Genomic DNA, 23,593 nt, shown 5'->3' with positions numbered 1-23,593 from the left:
TATATATGAATACCATAATTTTCTACACATAGATACAATATCTAAGAAAATGCAATCGAATACTTTAAAGATAGGTATTAGATAGCTGAAGCTACAAAATACGAAATTTAAAAGATATAATAGAAAATTTAATATCTTTGAATTTGGTTTTCTGTAAAAAAGAAATATTATCATTCTAATATACTGACAATATAAAAAATACGATTTAATTATTCTAAAATACTTTTTTTTATACTCAACAAGTTTGTCTTTTGAATATACAGATTTTATAGTCTTATGGATATTATTATTACAAATGTATATAGAAAATACAGCAGCTGATGATCGAATTAGTTCATGCGTGAATTAAAAGCTTTATTATATCTAAATGTGTCTTTGTCGTATATTACTTTATAAAACTGACTAAAAAATATATTATCTCATTTTTTTATATATTTAAACTAACATACTACATTCATCGTATGTTGTCTTTGTGGTATTCAATAACTCTTTATACGTTTACAGAAAAGTCTGGAGTTTTGGTATTTAATTATCAGATTTCATGTTTTTATTTTATATAAAAGATATTATACCTGTTTTTATGCATTTTTAACCTCATGTAAGATTTACAAGTATATAATTTTTTATATCTATTAGTTTAAATTGATCCGTTAATATATTTGGCATCAATTTTATGTGCGAACAGAATCAATCATTTATAAAAAATTTGGCTTATCATATTAAATATATTACATATACGCTAATTCTATGCTAAATATATGTAGAAAAACATATTACAAGCTAGTAAAAACACATGTACGAACATTCACAATATGAAAAATACTTAGACAACTTTGAATTAAATAATTAGATAATTTATATATTAAAGATGTTAGATAAAATAGAATTTTTTTGAAAACTTAAATTTTGCCAAAATATATAAGCTTAAAAATTTTAATATTTTATAAAATTTAGTTGACCAAGTAATATTTATTTATGGGTTAATTTTCTTTTTATCGATTTTATCTATTTATACGTAGTCAGCGTGTTGGAAATTTTGCACAACCTCTTGATTCATCTTTTGACACCTTCCCCTGTTCTATATATCAACTGCACTTTTTCTCTCAAATGAATTGAGTTCAAGTGTCTTGCGGAGTGTGTGAGATTACATGTGTGCTTCTACATCTTCCGGGATTTTAAACTCAATAACAGTTGACGTAGTAAAATAATTTTTTGTCAAAATATTTCTTGCTTATATTTAGAAAAGAAAAATCCAAAATTTCATTTTTTTATGCTCAAATATGCTCAAAATAGTTTTTATCAAAGTATATACGCCACGTCGAGAAAAATAAATGTATTTTATATCAATGTAAATAACATGAATCTAGCAAAATATGTATATACTGAACAAATAGATCATCTTTCTGTTTACAACGAAATGAAAATATCAATTTTGCATTTAAAAGCCCTTGAATTTTAGTTACAAAAGTATAATAATTTTTTGTTTTTAAATTTAGACTATTCAACTATCTTTTGAATAATCAAGATAAATTATAAAATTTTTGAAAACTAAGATACCTATTTATTTTTTGGTGCTACATTTTCTGCTTGTCAACCCAAGATATTTGAGTTTACATATAACATCTAAGCATCACATAAGATATCAAATGTTTTTAAATAAATAATAAGAATTAAAAGTCTAATTTTGCAAAAAAAAACATTATTTAGAAATAAACAAAAGTAAAAAAAATGTGTGAGTCGTATATAAAATAAGTCTTTTTTTTAAACTCACAATTTCTACATTTGACAGTGCAGAAGATCCTAGTTTTGTAAAAAAAACGTCCGCTGAATTTCCAAAAATTAGTCATAATTGTTTTTTTGTGTATTTATTTTGATGTAAATAACATGTATGTGTGAAATATTCACTATATGTATATAACTATTTTTTTCTTTGTTCTCTAATATGCTTAAAAATTATATCGCCGGACAAAATTTCTTACAATATTATGTATATAAAGATATTTTTCAAACAAATCCAGGAATTCACAGTTGTACATTTATATAGACAACTTTAATAAACGATCTTTTCCCAATAAAATATATAAAATTTAAGTATTCTTTGAGTAAAATTTTTACGAATAAAAGTTGCATGTAGTACTTTATTCATTTTTTTAAATTAATAAATGTATACTGTTAGAAAATTATTTATAATTAAGTATTAAAAAAACCGTTTTTTGTGATATTAATCAAAGATTTCGGCTAGAACAAGTATAGATATAAAAAATAAAGCTAAACTAGATTTGTATAAAACCGCCATGGAATTCTATTTCAGCTTGCTATTTCATCTATAAAAAAAACGGAATCAAATAATTGTTCTTTTTTTCTATATTAAGAAAAGGGAAAAAATACACTTAAACTCTAAAAATAGTCAATCTTTATAATATATAAAAACATGATTATAATATTAAAAGAATATAATTTCTATAAAAAATTACTAAAAAGACATCAATAAATATGGATTGTAAACTTTCTAGCTATTATGCTGTGCAAACACTATAAAATATCTTGCCTATAGAGAAATATTTATATATTTTAGTAAAACATGAGAGACTCATATATCCATAATATTAGATAAACTATGTTGTTTTTGTATGAAAGAATTTCCATAAAAATAAAAATACATTTATAAGTTAACTATTAGCACAATTTTCTAATCTTGTTTATGTCGAGAAGATGTTTTTTATGATTAAATACAAAAATTTTAACCCTAATTGAATATTTACGATCAAATATTAATTTTTGTAATTACAACTTATACTAGACACTGAAAAAAAAATTCTTAAAGTTCTCGAAAAGGATTTTTTGATTTATATTAAAATGTGTCTATCAGCTAAATGCTGTATATTTTTCTGTTTATAAATTTTTTTCATAGAAGCCTATTTCACAAATATATGGCATATAAGCACAAAAAAAAAATTTAATTATCATCGCTCCCCCTGAATCGATTTCAGCACTGTAAATTGGAAAATCAGTGGAAGATTAAGCATCTATGTAAATAGAAAGACCGTTTATAAATTTTAGTATACCCCCCCTAACCCCTAATCGTAATATTAGAAATTCGCATTCGTTATATTTTATAAAATTGTTGGAAGTATTATTTCGAAAATATTCATAGATGAACAAAATTTTTGTTTTTTCTAGTTCAATTTTTGTTTTGATATATATTTATTATCATATCTAGATAAGCAGAACTTATTCCTTATATGATGTGTTTTGTAGCGTGTTAATCAATGAATATTTGTATATAACATAGCCCAATGTCTATTATATGATATCTTCTTGATTAAAAAACATTCTAATAACATTATTACCATAAAAAAATTACGACAGACATGTGTGTCATATGCTCTATTATTATACAAGCTTCAGATAAAATCCAAATGTCCATATATAAGAAAGTAATACTGTAAAAAACACATGAACTTTTTAAATTAAAAATTCTATGAATTATTTTATAAAAAGGATTTTATACATAGATATTACAAAGAGTGGTGAAAGCTATAAAAATAGAGTTAATGGAAATAAAACTTCAGAACCAAATTTGTGTTTTGAAAAGTAACAAATATGTATAAAATTGGAAATATAATCATGTAATAAGATCGAAATTGGATTAAATTTTTATATAATGTTGATGATTTTTTTCACATATAAGAGCGAGAATGTTTTGTTCTTTAAGAGCTTTATGCGCATACATTTAAATACGCGACTGCAATTAAAATATATTGACCATGTAATAATACTAACGACTACTTTTAGCATTAAAAGTTGACATTTTGCAGCTAAATGGCTACTTAGCAAACGAATGTATATTTTTATGTTATTTTATGGCATATTTTGCTTTTTATTCTGGGAATCACCCGAACTTATACAAGAAATTATCAAAATAACATTAAAATAATGCTAAAGCATATCGTGTCGTGTTATATATTTTATCTAACGAGTAAGTAGACTATGAATGTAATATTAGGATATATAATATACCAAAGTTTTGCATGTTTATCTTAAAAAAAAGAGTAACGATGAATTTTTAAAAATATTATTTTTCTTTTTGCAATTTTGGTTATATTTGGGAAAAAAATTGAATTTTGCATTTTGTGATCCTAATGGAACCCTAACATACAAATTTTAACATATATTGCACAATTCATATGATATTATGAGTATATTAAATATTTACGATTTGAAGCTTATTAATAACTTATTTAATACCAAAAAGCGAAAATGTACTATATATTTGCACTATTAATATGCAAAGAAGTATGTCTATTATAATAAAATAGGTATTTTCAATGTACCTCAAATAATAAAATGACAATAAAAATATTTATATGATTTTTTAAGGTTTTGAAAATATATTTTATTATGAAAGTACGCAAGAATACTTTAAATTAAAATTTGATATAGCATTCTAAGGTACCATTTTGTGTTTCCATTATGCTTTGGGCTAAAATACTCTATTATAATGTTTGCTATATGAGTTTTGTACTGTGAAGATCAAATAAATCTTGTTCTTTAAATCTGTTTATAGTTTAATTCGTATTTAAGAAGATAAAAAAATCTAAAGAGTATATTCTTCAGTATCAAATAAGATTTGATCTTCATAATCTTTATAACGAAAAAATATGATCTTATATTATTTTCTATTGATAAAATGTATTTACACATATAAGACCTGTAATTTATTATCTTTTATGCAACTATATGTACTAGTCTAATTATTAATAAATTATTTTTCGAATTTGCAAATAGAAACCATCCTTCACTTTCATTTTCTAAAAATAGTTTTTAAATGTACATATTTTTTTTCTTTATAAATAATTATAATTCAGTTTTTTTACTATCAAACTATCTTTAAAATTCATTCGTTCATGCATTAATTATGGATAGAATCATATCATAGCATTTCATTATATATATTAAACACATGCTCTAAACTGTGTGTAGAATTATAAAAATAATAATAGCAAATTTTTTTAACCACAGTAATACCCAAATCATCTGCATCTGTTTTCTTTTGTTTGTATGTAGATGCAAAATTATTTATTGATTTTTTATTCGAGCACCAAAATTGACTTTAAACAACATGAACATTCTAAATTAAATAAAATATTATATTTTGTGCTGTTATGCAATTATTTGCATATTCAGTATTTTTTAAATCAAACATTAAACAGAATCTAGTGAAATTTTCGATTTTCAAAGAACTGAAAATACTTAACAAAGATATCAAAATTTTAATTATCTATCGAATTTCATTTAATGTGCATTATTATTATCCTCATAGTGTTTGGTTAATTGATTTTTAGCAAGAAATTCCATAAGTTTGAACTTTGAATCGTAGCAGTTCACTTTTTATATATATTTGATAGTTGATATAAGAAATTTTGTTGAATGTGTTATATTAACAAGAACAAAATCATCAAGCCGACAATATGGATAGGGAAACCGTTTTCTTTCTTTTGTCTGAGAAGAGAAACTGATGATGTAACGTACTGTTAAAATATTATAGTCAAAAAAATATATGTTATCTATTCTATGGAAGAATTCAAAACTTCCTGTGACTAAAAATAGGAAAAATTGAAATTTAATGAACCCATCAATTAGAAAAAAAATACGTTCTTAAACCATGCAGTTTTTTGGATTAAATCTAAAAGATTTCAATCTTATTTAATATAATCGTATTTTCCTCAAGCTCAACTTGCTTGGTCGGTGTGAACCGCATATTTATACTAAAGGCTATTTTTTTCTCTTCGAAGTGTTCACCAATATATCTCTTACTAGCGCTACCCATCAATTTTGGTTACAAACTCAATTACAATGTTTGCATGTAAGCTACGACTATACAAACCATCAGTGTTAATTTTCGGGGAAAAGCAAATTGTGATATATATTTTTTTTTATTTCTTAATTTGACCTAAATACACCAATGAACGCCTTATATCTTTAGATACGTAATTTTAATGGTAAATATACAAAAATGTGATGTATATACATCAAAAATGAACCATAATGAAAGCAGCTGTCTAATTAATTAATATTAAATATTTCACAAAAAAATTTTGCTGCTGAGTTGGCAGTGTATTCTGTCTCGATTTATATTTGAGATCTTAGTGGAAACTAACATAATTGGTATTTCTTTACTATTATGTATGATTTTTTATAAAATTTAAATTAATAAAATATAAGTTATTGGTTATAAAAGGCATTCAAATCCATATATTAGCAATATATAATAGTAAAATACATTAAAATTATTTTCTGGGCAAAACACTAATAGCTCCGAAATAGTAATTATAGTATAAAACTAAAGCAGAATTCTAATTAAAAGCATTTGTCAAGAAATCGTTTATGTTTATATTCCGAATGAATTAAAATCGGAATATAATGTAAATAGAAAGTATTTGATATATAAATTTTTTGTTATCTGTTCTATGTAATGAACTCAAGCCGCGTTTGACACAATATAGAGTTTTAAAAACTTTATAAACTCATTAATGCAAATATATTTTTAAATTTGCATAGGAACAGAACTAAAGCATTTTCTAATGCATATTATAATAAACAAAAAAAAAGTCAACATCAACTAGCATTAAAAAAATTTAATAAATAACTTTTGTTGTTAAATATTTTTTTTATGCTATAAAAAGATATCTTACTTTAAACGAAAATACCGTAAAATATAAATATTGAAGAAAAGTTAGATCGCATTCTTTTTTCTAGTTGTTATAAGTAAATTATTTTATATTTAGAAATTATATTGTATAACTTAAATACCGACAGAGTAAAAGGGCGAATGTTGAGAATTTCACGCAACAAATATAAGATTTAAAAAATAAATATTAATGCAATTTGGTGCAAAAATAAGCTTTTTAATTGGAAAAAAATCTTTTGATATATGCATAAAATATTAAGTAACAATTGAGTTGATTATATATATTTTATTAAAACTTAACGTTTTTATTATACATATAACTATATATATTTTTTTTGAAAACACATATAATTTACTTACTCATTTAATTATCATGATTTATTTATATGTGCAAACATGAAATTTTAAAAAAGTCAAAACAGCTTTATTAAGATTTATATCTTTTCTACAGAATTTTAAGGAAAAATATCTTTATTTTATGATTTTAATTTAAAAATGTCAAAAATATGTGAAAATTCCAACATTTTTCATTTTTTCATAAATTTCTATAAATCGGGTAGATTGTTTGTTTCTGGGAATCACTGATATTTTTATTTAAACTATTAAATATATATAAAACATCTATTCTCATTACCATAAAGTAGATGTAACATAATATTAATATAAGAAGAAGATATATTAATGCGAATCTTTATATCTTTTTAAACTAATATTTTCCCGGTTTTATCTAAAATATATATTTATCTATAAATTTATGACAAACAGCTTTTTGCGGCACTATTAAACTTTATTCTGATTTTAATGATATTTTAATGCTTTTCACCAATTGCATTTTCATACTCTATTTGAGATGAACATAATTTTCACCATATACACTAAAACATCTTTTGGTGATAACCACTCATGTTTTTATTATATAATTTTAATAATGCATATATATTAACCTCTTCAATAAAAATATTGATAATATAAACTTCATTAAATATAGACTTATAAAAATACCTATATACGAATTCTATTAAGAATAATCAACGAATGTTCATCTTATTGGATTTTCCCATACTTTATTTTTATTCATATCAGATAATAAAAAAGTATTGTTACTTAAATTCATTTTTTTCGTTCTTAAAAAATCTTTTATACCCTAAAAGTCATTTTTAAAATTGTTTCGATCAACTTCATCCGATATCCGATTGCATTCAGTTCTAAAATTATCAATTTAATTTCTATGGTTTTTCTATTTATTCATAGATTATAATACCTATACTTGTTACTTGTATTTTTAATCTGAGATATTTTGTGCCGAAGCGTAATCCCTAAAAAAATAGATTTAATGTATATGATTGATTCGATCGTATTAAGCAAGCGTTAAGGTGCTTTTTTTGCGTAAATCATAGTTATTATTTATAATAGCAGCATTTCCTTGGATTTTTAAGTTTTATTTATGCGCGGTATATTTTTTTCATAATAAAAATTAAAAAAAGGTTTGATTGGGAATCCCTCTTATAAAAAAACTTCTAATTTTGGAAAGAAGCGCAAAGCTGTTGTTAATTTAAAGTGGGGAGAACAAATGATTTAAGCATCATTTAAAAGTTATTTAGCTCTGTCATATGAGTTACAAAAATTCTTCTCTGAGTATCTGTGAGTTTTCTGTCCATGTAATTCCATTAAAACTATAGCAAAGACAGCAATACAAAGAATAAAATTAAGCCTGTGCTGCTTAGATTGCTTGAACTTTACATAGAAAGAAATATAAAATTTGATGTTTATGACATGACCAAAATAAATTTTTATGATTTTCATATATTATATGTGTATAAAATGAGCAACTGTTATTAATTTTGTTTGGCAAAAAGTACTTACATGTTTCTTTAATTGATAGCAAGGAAACGAATGATAAAATAAAAATACCAAAGACAATTAAATACAACTGTATCACCTGTGATCTATATGTTTTTCTCGTGTGTCGATTTCGGGGAATTTTTTATATCGAAAAGGTCAGTTTATGGTTTTAAATGTTATTATATCAATATAAGTGATCTTTAATTTGGGATAAAAAAAAGCAAAGTTGAATTATTTGAATTCCATCCCATGATCAATAGTAAATGATATAAAAGATTTATAAGTAAAATATCAGATCTCTGTCTCTTTCCGAAAAAAAAATGTTATTTTTTATATCCTATCGACGTCAACGAAGTTCATTATATGTTTAAAGCCTTTATAATTAGCTAGTAACGCATTTTGCTCTCCATGAATTGTTTCAAAGCTTAATAATTATTTACATTGTTTACTTGTATAGAGATAGCAATTCAAGAGATAGATATTTCAATATTTTAAAACCCGTAAAAGTTATTTTAACGTATAATTTGTGCATCAGTCTTCGGTAGTTAAATATTTTCAAACAATATTAGGCGACATTTTATACATCCCTTCACCCATTAGCTGCATATAAAAATTTACTTTTAGAAAAATTAAATGTATTAAATATCTAGTTCTTATTTCGTATGTTTGATTCATCTGGTTTTTGTACTTAGATGATGATAAAAAAAATTGGTTTATTTTGTATTTTATTTATAATAGCTATTATTTAATAAATATACATTGATTTTAATTCGAGCCCTATATACATCTTAATCAGAATATCGAATTCGAGAAATATTAAAAAAATATATTTCTTGTACTAATATTATTTTACACTTGAAATGCACTGAAAATTATGTTCCATATACAGATGCATATTATATAAAATATTATTTTGTAGTCCAGCCTTCGTTGATCTTCTTAAACTTCGTTCTCTTTATAAAATTATTGAATTCAAATATGAAATAATATACCACCAAAAAACGAAAAAAAATTAGTTCTAGAAATATCGTGTGCTCAGTTCTTATCAAATCCTATTATCAATTACCTCAAGCCCATTTTATATCTTTGGTGATGACGACGAACGTGTAAACACACACAAGAAATATGCATAACTAAAACGGTCTCAAATATGCGGTCTACCTAAAGAAAAGTAGAACAAATGAGATTAAAATTTCGAAAACATTTAAAACACATCTAAGTCTATAATTTATATGACGTGAAACAGAGAAATCACAACCAAATCAATATAAGAGAAATATTAAGAACCATTTTATTTTACGTTTAAGGTAAATGCTTACATAAATAAGTGTAAAGAAAAATATTTGTATGTCACCGTATCGGGATTCGTAATAAGGGCAATTTTATCAAAACTAAGGAATATAAGGAGATATAAAAAAAGATATGTTGAGTCGAATTCGATTTAATAGATTGAGTAACTTGTATCTTCAGAATAAAATGAGATATAGTAAATAAATGCAATTTACTAAATTATTTCATCACATGCTAAAGAATGTCGTATTAAACGTTTCTTAATTTATTTTGAATTTATGAAAATTATATGAAAGTGCAATTATAGACTTTTTACTTATAATTAGGCATGTCTGCATTTTTATGCACATTTTCCCCCGATAAACATGTTTTATTTATATAAATCACCTCTATGAATTCTCTCTATATTTCTGATACATATTTTTTTTCTTCGTTTCTAAAGTATAAACAAAAAAAACCCACTTGCATATATTTATTTATGAGTTGATTTTCTTTTTATCAATTTTATTATTTCTAGATGCAGTAAGCCCATTGGGAATATTTCACAACACCTTACGGTATCTTTTGGCACCTTCGCTGATCTATCTTCGCCAACTGCTCTTCTTCTCTCAAATGAGATGAGTTCAGGTGTCATAAATTAATGTATTAAACATAAACAAATATAAAAATCCATCATATTCAAATATTCTTATATAAAAAATGCAATTTGAAGAAATAAAATTTTTCTCGTGTTTAAAACTGCAATATAAATATAGATTGAATATGGTTTAGAGATGTCATGACATTTGGGAAATTTCATAAAATTATAGATCAATCTTGTTGTCCATTTTAAAGAAAATTTCAGCCATCGCATTATAACCAGGTATGCTATCAATTCATAATAAAAGATACAAAGTACTATACCTATAACTGCTCTTTGAAGTATCTATGACAATAAGTATAACATGAAGGATTAAATTGAGTAAACTGCAATAGTGATACTTTTATTTTAATATCGATAAGATGACACCGTAAAATTAAATATATCGTGTCTTAATACAAAGAATATCTAAATATTCTATTTATATTAAATGTTGACACAAGATTTCAAAATATATTGCCACTCAAGATTATCAAATTAATATAATAGAAAGAGTGATAAGCACAAAAAGATTAGAAAGCCAAAGGGGGCCTAGATTATATATTTATAGTTTAAAGAAAGAATCTTTCACCAAAATATCAAGACTAGATATATTCATTATCTATACTATTCGACTGAAAAATATCGAAATCATGTGCATAGTTATCAGCACAAATAAATATAGTTACTATACTCCATAGCACAAATATTTACACATAGAAATATCTAAATAAATACTATGGTTATTCGGATTTGATTTGAAGCATCAACAACTCATATGGCTCATATTCCAAACTTGTACTGTAGAACTATAAATGCATCAAAATAATCATTTAAAAATATACTCTGTGATTCAATTCAGAGAGAATATTATATCCTGTAAAATTTATATGGGATTGATTTAAGCATATTAACTGAATAGTGTTGTTTTATATTTATATTAATAACTATAACGAAAACTCAAAAGAAAAAAATATTTTGGTATTAATTAAGGTAAATAAGAAATAATTAAGAATCACTTGTAATAGAAGATACTTTGATGCTTAAATGTTATAAAAATTTATAAAATAACGACTATAATAGGTAATACATAATTATGGAGCATAGCATAAAATAAATGATCAAATATATAGAAAAAAAACATATAGGTTGATAATAATATAATAGAACAATATAATCAACTATGTTTTCAAAAGGTCCGTAAATACATCTTCATCGTATAATGTGACTGAAATATTGCTATAAAACACCTAGAAATCAAGATCGAACCATAATAATCGTTTAAACTCATAGATAAATACGATAAAATCTCAATGTATTTATATGCTTTTTAAAAAGGTTCAAGATCTGATTATATAGATGTGCTGGCATAAACATATGGTTATACAAAGAATAGAGCTAATTTTCTAGTTAATATAGTCTTGCATTGTTTCCTTGTGTTCACATGTTCCTAGTTATCGCATCTGTTGAAATCCTTGGAATCTTAATCGTTCAAGCTATATAAAGTATCAATGAATATAATAAATGTAAATTATATCGTTAATATTCGTAAAATACTTAATTATATATAATTCAAAGAAACAAGGACGGTTCGTACGAGTGTTTAGAAGCTATATAAACTACAAAACTTTGAATTTGTAAATATTACTGCATTAAATCAGATTATTTTAATACCAAACAATGTTTTTATTCAAAATTTTTGGAGCAAATGTATGATTTCAGAATATTTAATTTTATAATAAATTCTTCTGGAATTATGGATAAAAATAAAATGATGTAAAGAACGAATTCTGCAAGAAAATTTCGGATTTTATAATTTCTGTTTATGAGAATCATCTATATTTTATGGTGATAATTTTGGTGTTTTCTTGGTAAAAGTATTTTTTTACAACGTGGTTTTAGTTTCTTATGTGACTTTTTAAGGGTTTATTAATATATTCCCAAAAATTGTATGAATGTTTTTCTATACTTTAATCTGTATTGTTTACAAATTTCGTATATAGTGAAAAATATTTCTATAAATTTACTTATAACCTAGCCAAATATTTTCATACACATAATATATATGACAACCACCTGAACTTCTATTTATATCTATAACAATTTGGATTTTATTCTGAATTTATATTTTATGATATATATCAAGTTATTAAAAGATCTCTTGGTAGGATATAAGATTCTTAGTTAACAATTCATATCTGTAACTTATCATGTCTTTGTAGATACGTAACTGGATATGAGATTGTATCTGGTTGTTCTATACAACATTTATGTCGAAAAGGTAGACTTCGAAATGATAAACAGTTCTAAAATTACAGTGCATATGATTCTGCATTTAAATATTTTAAAAAAAAATTATATTAGATATATAATTATTTTTATTACAAAAAAATTCTTAAATATAAGAAAGACATATTTATAGTCTAAACAAACTTTAAAATATCGCAACTTAAAAATATATGTAAAACGACTGAAGTAAAATTATATATTTTTATATGCTAAGGCATGATGTACAATTTATAATATCTTACATATTGTGACAAACTAACAGTTTAATTGTCCTTAAACTGTAAAATTCAATAAAACGGTTGTGAAATGACCATAAAATTTTAATTTAAGGCAAATTAAATTTTATATTTCAAATTTTTAGTTTTGATATTAGTTCATAAACGTAAAATACGTTAAATTCATTGTTTTATTTTACTCTGAAGTAAACTGTGATTTCATATTTTGTTTATATTTAAGTGGAATTATGATAATTTATATTAATACAAATTTTCCAGAGGATGTAAATCATAAACATACTATTGAAGCCTAATAAAATAAGCTATAAAAAATGTGTTTCAATGAAAATATGTTTATACTTATATTTGCGTAAATAATCCAAATAAGTATACTAAAATATAATTTATAGGCTTGTTCTTCTTACTTCGTATAACATATATAAGAATGCATTCTAAATTCTTTAATAGGCTTTACACACAAATCAACGTTCAATATATATTTTCTATTTTAATAATTTTTGCATACAATCAAAAAAAAGTACAATATTTTTTATATGAATATCTATAGATCCTGAATTCGGCTTTTTTAATCCTTAAATTTTACTTTCAGAACATAAAAACATATCAAATTACGATTATATTTTTTTATGCATATAGCGACACATATCATTTATTTTATTATTCTCAGTATCTAGCTGTTACAACTAAAGAGATTTTTCTATATTTATTCTAACAGCGGAATATATATTCGACTGCATATCAATGCCTTTTGGTTGCGATAATATGATGATTGTAGTACTTTGTGATCATAATATGACATGATATTATAAAAATAATAATAATTCGACGTATATCTATTGTGAATTATGAACTCAATAAAAAAAACTAGAACATACAGAGATTTTAGAATAAATTTATAGTCAAAAATTATATATATATAAATGTTAATATTTGACTAGTTTACCAATAAGTTAATTTAGTCATATATTTAAATCTTTTGGGCTTTTAATCAGAAAAACTATTTTTAGAATATTTGTGTGTGCATTTTTTTAATTTAAAGACTTCCAATATTATATCTAATTTATTGCGATCAGACAAATAGATGGATATAAATTTTCTTTTTGATATACTCTTTGAATATTTTCTGGATTCTTTTCCTGCAAGCCGATGAGCTCGATATTTTGCAAATTCTTTATTTTTTGTGCTTAAGACTCTCTTAAATACCTGAATCTCTGTGTGTAGTTCACAAAACTTAAAGTTTATTTATTTATGGGCAAATTTTAATAAATTATTGTGTATTTGTGGATTAATTTTATTTTTATCATTTAAAAATAATAAGACGTAGTCAGTCGCTCATGTTCAATTGCAAAACTCCTTGATACATCTTTTGACACCTTCCTCTGATCTATCTTCATAAACTGCTCTTCTAACTCGAATGAGATGAGTTCAAGTGCCTGCAATGATAATTTCATTTTTATAGTAATGCAATCACAAATTTTTATAAATTATAAGGTAGTGAGGGTTATAATTTTATATAATTTCAATGTAATTTTCTTTTTCTAATTTATAAAATAACAGTTTTTGCAATAAACTGAATATTAATAAGATAACAATATTTTTGTATTCATTATTATGTTTTATGCTAATTAAATTCTGTTCTTGTTTTATTATGTCAAACTAATTATAGGTAAAGACGTTTATCTCTATTATATTCTTTCCATAAATAAAAAAAATACACTAATAGGTTATATTTAGATTTTTTTTTCATATTTACAAATTTGAAATTATAAAAAATTTAATCTATTTGATATAAACGGTTTAGTGTAAGTAAAAAAAAATCGTATTTACGCTTCAATCAGGACCGGATTTATGCAAAAATAATTTACAAATTTTGAAAATAAAACAAAAAAATGTATAAACATATTATGAATAAAACGAATGAATAGATATACTAAGGGTATATTAGTTATTTCAACTACCAGAAATTCAAAGATTTTGCTTTTTTGTTCGAAAAAATTGGCAACTCAACTTATATAAATTATAAATGCGCTATTATTATAAATGCATATTATATTTTTTAATTGAAAAATAATATTTACGTTAGCGTGATTATGTCTGTAGTATTTTTTTTTCAATAAAATATTACTTTCGCTTGTACAGTCTGTTTTCGTTTGATAGATAATGTTATATAATATTATACAGTGTGTGATTAAGATCTATTTAGAGTTAAATAGCAATAATATAGATAAGATAATTGCCATACATAATCTTGATTATACAATAAATCGTAAATTATTATGTGTTATCGTTAAAATAAATACAAAATCAAATGTTCATGTAGGTAAATTATATATATTAGAAATTTAGTCATCACATAAAAAAATCCACAAAATACACTTTATAAAATTATTTTGACTATAGATGTTTAAGTATGTTATATTTCGATTTTCAATTATTTTTAAATGGTTAAGCATATATTTGATATGCTTTTATGTAATGAATATCATAAGATTATTTCCATAAATATGTCAATTTCTCTTTTTTTAAAATGTGAATTTATTTTAATTTTTTGCGCTTCTATTGGTAATAATATAATGTGAATGAAGCTATCTAGGCACTAAAAAAATAACTAATTGTATATCTATAAAAATTGCAAAATATACATCCAAAATGACAATTATATCATTGAAAGAACATACTCTAATTTTTGATCAGACAATATAAATTCTTATGATAATTGTGATACATCTAAAGCCATATTTCATTTTGAACAGCAGAGTTTTTTTTCCTTCTCTCAGACAGACTAGACTTATAATTCAGTTTTTTTCTGGTATCTATAAAATTGGTCAACAATAGGGCATTAATCATATAATATTTAAATTTAATGTAGATCTTAGGTTGTATTTTTATATTTTTACAACATGAAAAACACATTTGATCTAAAAACTTGCACGGTTTTTCTAAACATATCTTTTGATACCAGAACTTATCTTAATAGTACTCTTAGACTTTAAGTGCTACACTTCACATATTAATTCATGTAGTTCATGTTGCCTATTATCTTATTAACATATTATAGATGCTAGTAAAGAATTTTAGTTTTCAAGCGTCAAATTTACATCAAATTTTATTGTATCAAACTCATAACATTGTGCTGTCTACGATTTTAAAACAAATTTCAAAAAGGGCATATAATTTTTTTACTTTTTTTTACACCAATTGTTCATATAAATCAATTATCCTTTATGCCATAATTTCCTTAAAATGGCAGATGCAAAGGTATTTAAAATAATTCTGATATTTTAGAAAAATTCTTGATGAGTTTTAAAAAAAAATGAATTAAAATAATGTCGATTAATCTTGTTTAATGACATTTAAGGCCTTAAAATCACGTTGATTATATGATAAATACATTTTAAATGATACTGAGCTCTATAACACATAATATATATTTTTGGATTTTGATATCTTAATACTTAAGTAATTCCATCAAGTAATTTTTATAAACAAAATTTTACAATATATTTATGGGCCTCGTGAATACTGGAGGAGTATCAATATAAATTTAATAACGTCCTAAATATTCAATTCTTACTGTTAAATATACTTTATCGTATATAAATAAACAACACTACCTTTCATCTAAGTGGATTTATTATTTTCGAAAATATATACATTACTTTACACGATAAGACTGTCAAGAGGCTGTATCTACATCAAGCGGGCATAATTGACATAAAAAGATTGTATTTCTATTTATTTATACTTTTAAAATAAAGTTGTATTTTTTTATTAATGTGAAATTTCCGATCGACACATTATTGTGTAATGTGGTATCTTGAATAGCCTATTACACTTTCTAAGTCATATTTTATAACCCAGATTAGTATATCCATAAATAAAGTGAACAATATGGCACATAAGATTAAATCCTTTATTTATTTGTTTTATATTTTATATGTCAATAAAGGCTTTTTAAAGTAGACTAAACATAATCATTTGCAAAAAAATATACTCATACATGTTCTTTTGCTATATTTATGATTTTATTCAATTCCTTTCTTATTATTATTTTTTATGCACGTATATAGAAAAAGCAGCACTAAATCTTCGCATCTATTTATCTTTCATAAATTTTGATTAGCTAACTAATTCTTTACTTTAAATTTGCCACGCGTTTATGTCAATTTGTCTATTCCTTTGGGTCATTTGGTTTTTAGTTGTTTTTTTTAAGGGTATATTTCATATGTTATATAATTTAATATGAATTTAAAAGTTCTTCACGACAAAATTTATGATAAAAATGGATTGTATTATGGTTTCAACATTGATAACATATCATTTCTATTCAGTCTTAAAGTCATATGCAAAAAAATAGTCGTCAAGATGATACGTCACATAGACATATTGGATCCAAAGAAAATCAGACCGGTCGATTTAATTAATTTAAATCATATTAAATTACATTTATGCAAGCTTAGAATAAAAAAACATATGTTTATGGTATTTAAATTGATATGATATTAAATTTAATATAAATTATATTTAAATAAGTTCAAGGGGACATAAATAGAGCCCAAGTTGTAATATAATCTTTATTATACGATCTTTTGATTTTAATAGTTTTGTTTTTTATATCTTCTTTGTGGATTAAAAAACCTTACTGAAGCTTGCTTTTGTGTGACTAATATTCATTCACGGAGTAAAAATCTAGATATATAGATATAATTTATCCGTGTTTTTATAATGTTGGAGTCTTTATATGATTCTATTTCTTTGTATTCTCATTCGTCTGTATATTAAGAATCCTTTTCTGATACTTTTCAAATTTGATTTTTATATGTAGTTTTAGTCCTTGATAATAAAAACCGATGCTAATCCTCAGACAAACTTTTCACTGACTCTACAAATGTTGCGAATTAAGAATTAACGCTAAACTCTATTTCTTGATATTGGGTAATTTTGCTTTTATCATACTAATCGCTTAAAAAATCAAGCCAGGTTTATATATTGTTCTATTAATGTTGCAGCGATTTCTGCTTATTCGTTCCTTAATATAACCTATTATTGCTGTGGATGTTGAGTGTGAAACGAATCCATGCATTGAAATCTTTTAGGAAGGCTTATAAAATAGAAAGTCTTAAGTTAAAGCGATTTTGGGTACTGATATCTAATTTATAAAACCATTTTTTGCTGATATATTAGTTTAATTTTCACTGTTGATATCTGTACAACTATATTATGGGCATTCCAGCTATTCCACGAAACGTTCGGAACCAATAATCGATTTGCTCCCATTTGAAACCATACAACTTACGTCCATCTAATAAAATACCACTTTTATGGCAATAATTTACAGAATTTTATTTCTGCATTTAAAGATATATAATTAAACAATTTAATTGGCTTTTTATTAATCTAAGATTTTCAGTATATTTGTTTTACTGTCATAGTCACAAAAAAATTCATATTATTTGATACTAAAATATGTTCAATATTTTATATAATATATTAGAATTTCTGGGCATGTGTGCTTAAATATGAAAATAAATAACATTATAAATACGTAGCTTTATTCTTCTGTAACATCTAAATGTGCGATTTTAATGTGTATTCTTCCACATTTTTTATGCACGATGTATAAAAAAATTGATATAAACATAATATATTTATGGGCTTTATTATAAACATATGATAAAAACGGGTTCATACGGACAGCACATATTATTAAGAATATGTTATGCGTATGTCGTAGAAAATTTTGGCCAAAAAAATACTTGATGCTAGATTACTCTTGTAAACTACATAATTTAACAAATGTTGACTAAATTTCAAGATCAATGTTTTATTTATAACAACTTTTTATAAACATACTCTCTGACTATAATTATAATTTACACTCTAAATATTGTTTTTATTAAAAATTTGCTTTTATGAGAATGCACATTTGCAGGCTGTATTCTTATGCGGCATTTTTAGATTAATTATAACTATTTTTTTTGAATACTATAATACATAGACGGTGAAATTATATACTTTAAATATAGTCTAACACGGATATTATGAATTTCGGAAACGAATGAAAGGAATTTAGTATATTATTCATGTATATGCATAGATAAAAAGTAAATCATTTGTGAAAAAATCGCTGTATTCTATTTGTAAATAAGACATAATTTTTTATTATTTAAAATTTTATGCAGATATATTTTTGTTACCTTTAAAAATATAAAGAATATATTAGCTATAGTTAAAAAAAATTAATAAAGAGAAATTTATATCATTTAAATGCAAATTAATATGATTTACACAACATCCCGATAAAAAAATATTATATTATAGAATAATAACAGAATTTTACAATTATCATATATAGCCTTTTTGTAGTAGAACTATGCTCAGTATGTAAGTCATGCCGGAAGTAATGAAATAAGTGTGAAACAGAGATTTAACAAAGAAATGTCAAAATTTTCGCAAGATATCATATATTTTTATGCTAACATAATAGGTCTTGGAACTTTTCTTTATAAACATTTGAGTTTAATGCCTAAAGATGGTTTTTTTCAGTGGTATATCAAGTGAAATAAGATTAAAAATTTAGGTTTCAAATAAAAAATAGACCTGTGTCATTTGTATGCAATATAACTTTTTATGCTATAAAATATTCGAAACAGAACGTTTATAAAATCATTTTCATATATTTATAGATATATTGGAGGTATTTGAAAAAAGATGTCAAAATTTATTCAAAAAAAAATACATAGGTATGTATTTTTTCATAGAAAAGTTCTCATTGCAAAAAAAAATGCTTTTTATTATATAATTCAATCAAAACATCCAGAATATTTAGGTTAAATATATAAATTCCTATTAAAATTCGAATTTCATGCGTTTGTTACAAATTGAAAATATACATAAAACTATAGTTGTGCTAAAATATATTCTTTAAAAAATTATTTTAAGATCAAATTAATAATTTTTTTTTGCACTAATAAAGTTAAAAATTGCATAAAGAATTCAGCTTGTAAATTTTATGATATGTATGCTGAGTGTCATTTTTTGTGGTATTTTGAGATTTTTTGATGAAAAATTAAATGTAAAAGAAATTTCGATTGATTTATATGTTTAATTTGATTTTATGTAATCTTTGACGTATCTTCATATTATATTTGATACATTAAAAACCTTAGCTTTCCCTGGCATGATTTAATCGACGATTACTAATTTTCAAATATCTGCGATTTTACACAATAATTCCTTTTTCAGTAAAATATTTGGTCATATTCGAAAAATAATAAATTTCACATGTAAAATTACAATTAAAAATAAATCTGAAAATGCATACGTGTTTTTATAAGTAATACATGCAAATTTATATATATATTTCTACAAGCAATTTAGTATCTAAAATTTTTTAAATGAAACATAGGATAACATATTGATCTAAATTTATAATGCTATATCACGCTATAAAAATTAAAAATCAAATCCAAAAGATAAAAAGTTGGAAAGACAATATTTAGCATAAAAAAATCATATATATGTTCTCCACTATTTATAAGGACATTGCTGGCAAGTAAATTATATTATGTATGATTATTTTAAGAATACATTTACAACCATGATTACCTCGTTTCATGTCGGAAACAGTTTTTCAAGCTTATTTACAAAAGAATTATATTTGAAAAAGGTTTTTATAAGTTTCTTATTTTAAAGACAAAGGTTAGAATAATTAAAATATTAACAAAGTATTTAATTTTCCATGCCTTTTTGCCATTATTATTCACATATTTCATTTCTTATCTTATTAACTAGTTAATTCATTGATAACTAAAATCTTTTATCTATCTAGTCGGTAACTGTTTTTAAATTCCCGAATTCGAAATTTTTTCCACATCTATAATATATAACAATTTTTTATTTTTTAAGCAATCAAAATTTTGAAGCAATATAAATATTCTAAACATTTTAGATATTTTAATGTAAAAATATTAGCTTTTAATCTAATTCTTAGTTTTTTTGGTAGAACCTGAGTACTTTATCAAAAATTTAAAAGTTGTAGTACAAAAATTTGCATGTAAGTTTTTTAGAAGGAAAATAATAGAATTTTATAATTATTACATAAATTTATATTTACAATTTTAACAAAGAATCAAACTTTTCGTATGATCCTTTGTAATTTTAACAAATTATGAAGATTGTAAAATGAATTAGGTAAATAAATATTTTTAAAGCTTAGATCTATGCATTATTTTTTTTAATATAGATCGTTTAAAATTTTTGTATTTAAAAACCTATAACCTAAACAATAAATGATATATCTCAATTCAAAGTTCAAAAAATTTATGTTCGTAACTTCTTTATATTATGTGTTAATATAAAAATATACATGAATGAGTAAAATTTTTCAATTATTTTCACTAATCTACTATATCTAATATGCTTTGTTATATTCTTGTAATCTATATTAAAATAAAATAATTTCCTCCATAAATAAAAAAGTTTAGTTACCATTTAATATTTTTTAAAAACTCTTTTTATCATAAATTTCTTATCTGAGACTATAATTTTCGTGCATTTTATAAAAAATTTTTTTGAGCGGCATACATAATTTGTAGGCTTTAAACATCTTAAAATCATTGTAAAAAAAATTACTAGGAGATCTTTAAGATGAAAGAATATGTTCTTATCCAACATAAAAAAAATCCGATAATTCGATATATAAAACTAAAATCAAAGTTGATAGTTAATTTTATGTTATATTTTTTTATTACCATTTTCTGTTGATATCTCTTTATTAAAAGTTATATTTATAGAATTCAAAATCCATATAATTCGTTACTAATAATATTTTTGTCTCATATTTAGCAAAAATACCATTAAATAAATCATCTATATAAAAAATAAAGGTTCTGTGCAGCATATCTAACTGAAAATGTTTTTTAATGAAAATTCTTGGTTTTAAACCGATATATGTTTTATATGTATTATTAATAAATTTTGCCTTATACTATAGTTTATTTGCATTATCAAATAGTCGTAGATAATAAGAAATGTTTTTACAAATATTATAAATTTAAAAATGATTAAATTCTATTAATATCTTAGGGTTAATTGTAATGTCTAAAACCTTTTAAATTTTATTAATTCCCATTCTAGAATTGTACCACTTTTTGATCTACATGATATCGAGAAAAAAAACTTAAATTTATAAGAAATTGGCACGCGCAAAACTACTAAGCATATGAGACCAAAAAAAGTTTTAACGTTTTAATACAATGTAAATTTCTATATTGATCGGTATAAAAAATTAAATTTACTTATGTAAATATGATTCCTGCTGATATTTCATTTTTTTAAACATATTTTGTATATATTTGGCAATTTATAAGCGTCATAAAATAGATAAATGTATATATGATGAATTTTGTTTTTTTCTGTATATTATTCGATGTAATAATAGCATAAAAATTCCTTTTTAATGCTCATTGACAAATAGATAGCAAATTAAAATCAACCATATATAAATGTGGGCTAAATGAATTTTATTTTCTTACACATTTAAAGGTAATAGTGATTAAGTGCGAGGGCATTCTTTTATCAAAAAACATATGTTAAATGTTGCCAATGTGTAATGAACTGGGAAAAAACAGAGTATAAGACCTATATTATTAGAAAGATTTATAATAGGCTTTGCATATTATTGATCTGCATAAAATTTGAGCACTTTCTGAACTTAGAGACAGTGTTATGAGCTGTAAAATAAATTTTTGAAAATTACTTATACATACATGTGAACTATCTAAAATTGGGATGTAAACCGTCCCTTTTTTAATTTAACATAAAGATCCATTATACCATATATGAGAATTAATAACATTAGAAATGTAGAGTACATGTCAATCAAATATCCATTTATAGAAAGAATGCTTTTTTGACATGTAATATATGCACTGTTCACGTTTTGTATAAACCACGATAAGCTCAACTTATTTCTACGAAAATATTTAATGATATTAGAATATAAAAAAAGAATACATAAAACAGCGCTTGAATATATAAATAGCGAATTTTTCGCTGAAGACAGATCATGAAAATTATAAATAGAGATAAATTTATATAAAATTGCACAAAAGAAAATATTGATCATATTTCATAAATTCCTGCAGACACACATCGGTAAAATTATTAAAAAAAAATATAACTTTATTCTAAAACTCTTGTGTATATATTTAATACAAGCCAAAATACCTTTTTACGAGTACTTTTCATTATAAATGTGTTTCCAAATTTTTAAATAAACTTATTCGATAAATCAGTCACATACTCAGGCGATGACAAATAAATATATTGTAAAACAAATCTGTAAATAATCAAATATGATTGGGAACATCATTTTACACACACTTTGTTACATTTTTATATTACTCGCATCATAATTAAGCATACTTTCGCTTTCATCATATTCCATAGCTAGAAAATATTATTTCGATATTAAAACAAAACAATTCTATGTGTAATCAATAGATATAAAACAGAAATTAGTGGTTAATTCTAGTTATTTGTTTTGATATCAAATCTAAAATTTATAATTCGATCAGTTGAGTATATTATAATTTTCAACATAGATTGTTGATTTTTATTTTT

The sequence above is a fragment of the Rhyacophila brunnea genome, unplaced genomic scaffold (genome assembly GCF_057557595.1).
Source record: "Rhyacophila brunnea isolate RB1 unplaced genomic scaffold, BYU_Rbru_1.0 scaffold_63, whole genome shotgun sequence".
Taxonomy (NCBI): Eukaryota; Metazoa; Arthropoda; class Insecta; order Trichoptera; family Rhyacophilidae; genus Rhyacophila; species Rhyacophila brunnea.
The sequence above is the reverse complement of the archived record's forward strand: the minus strand, read 5'-3'. Positions refer to the sequence as shown.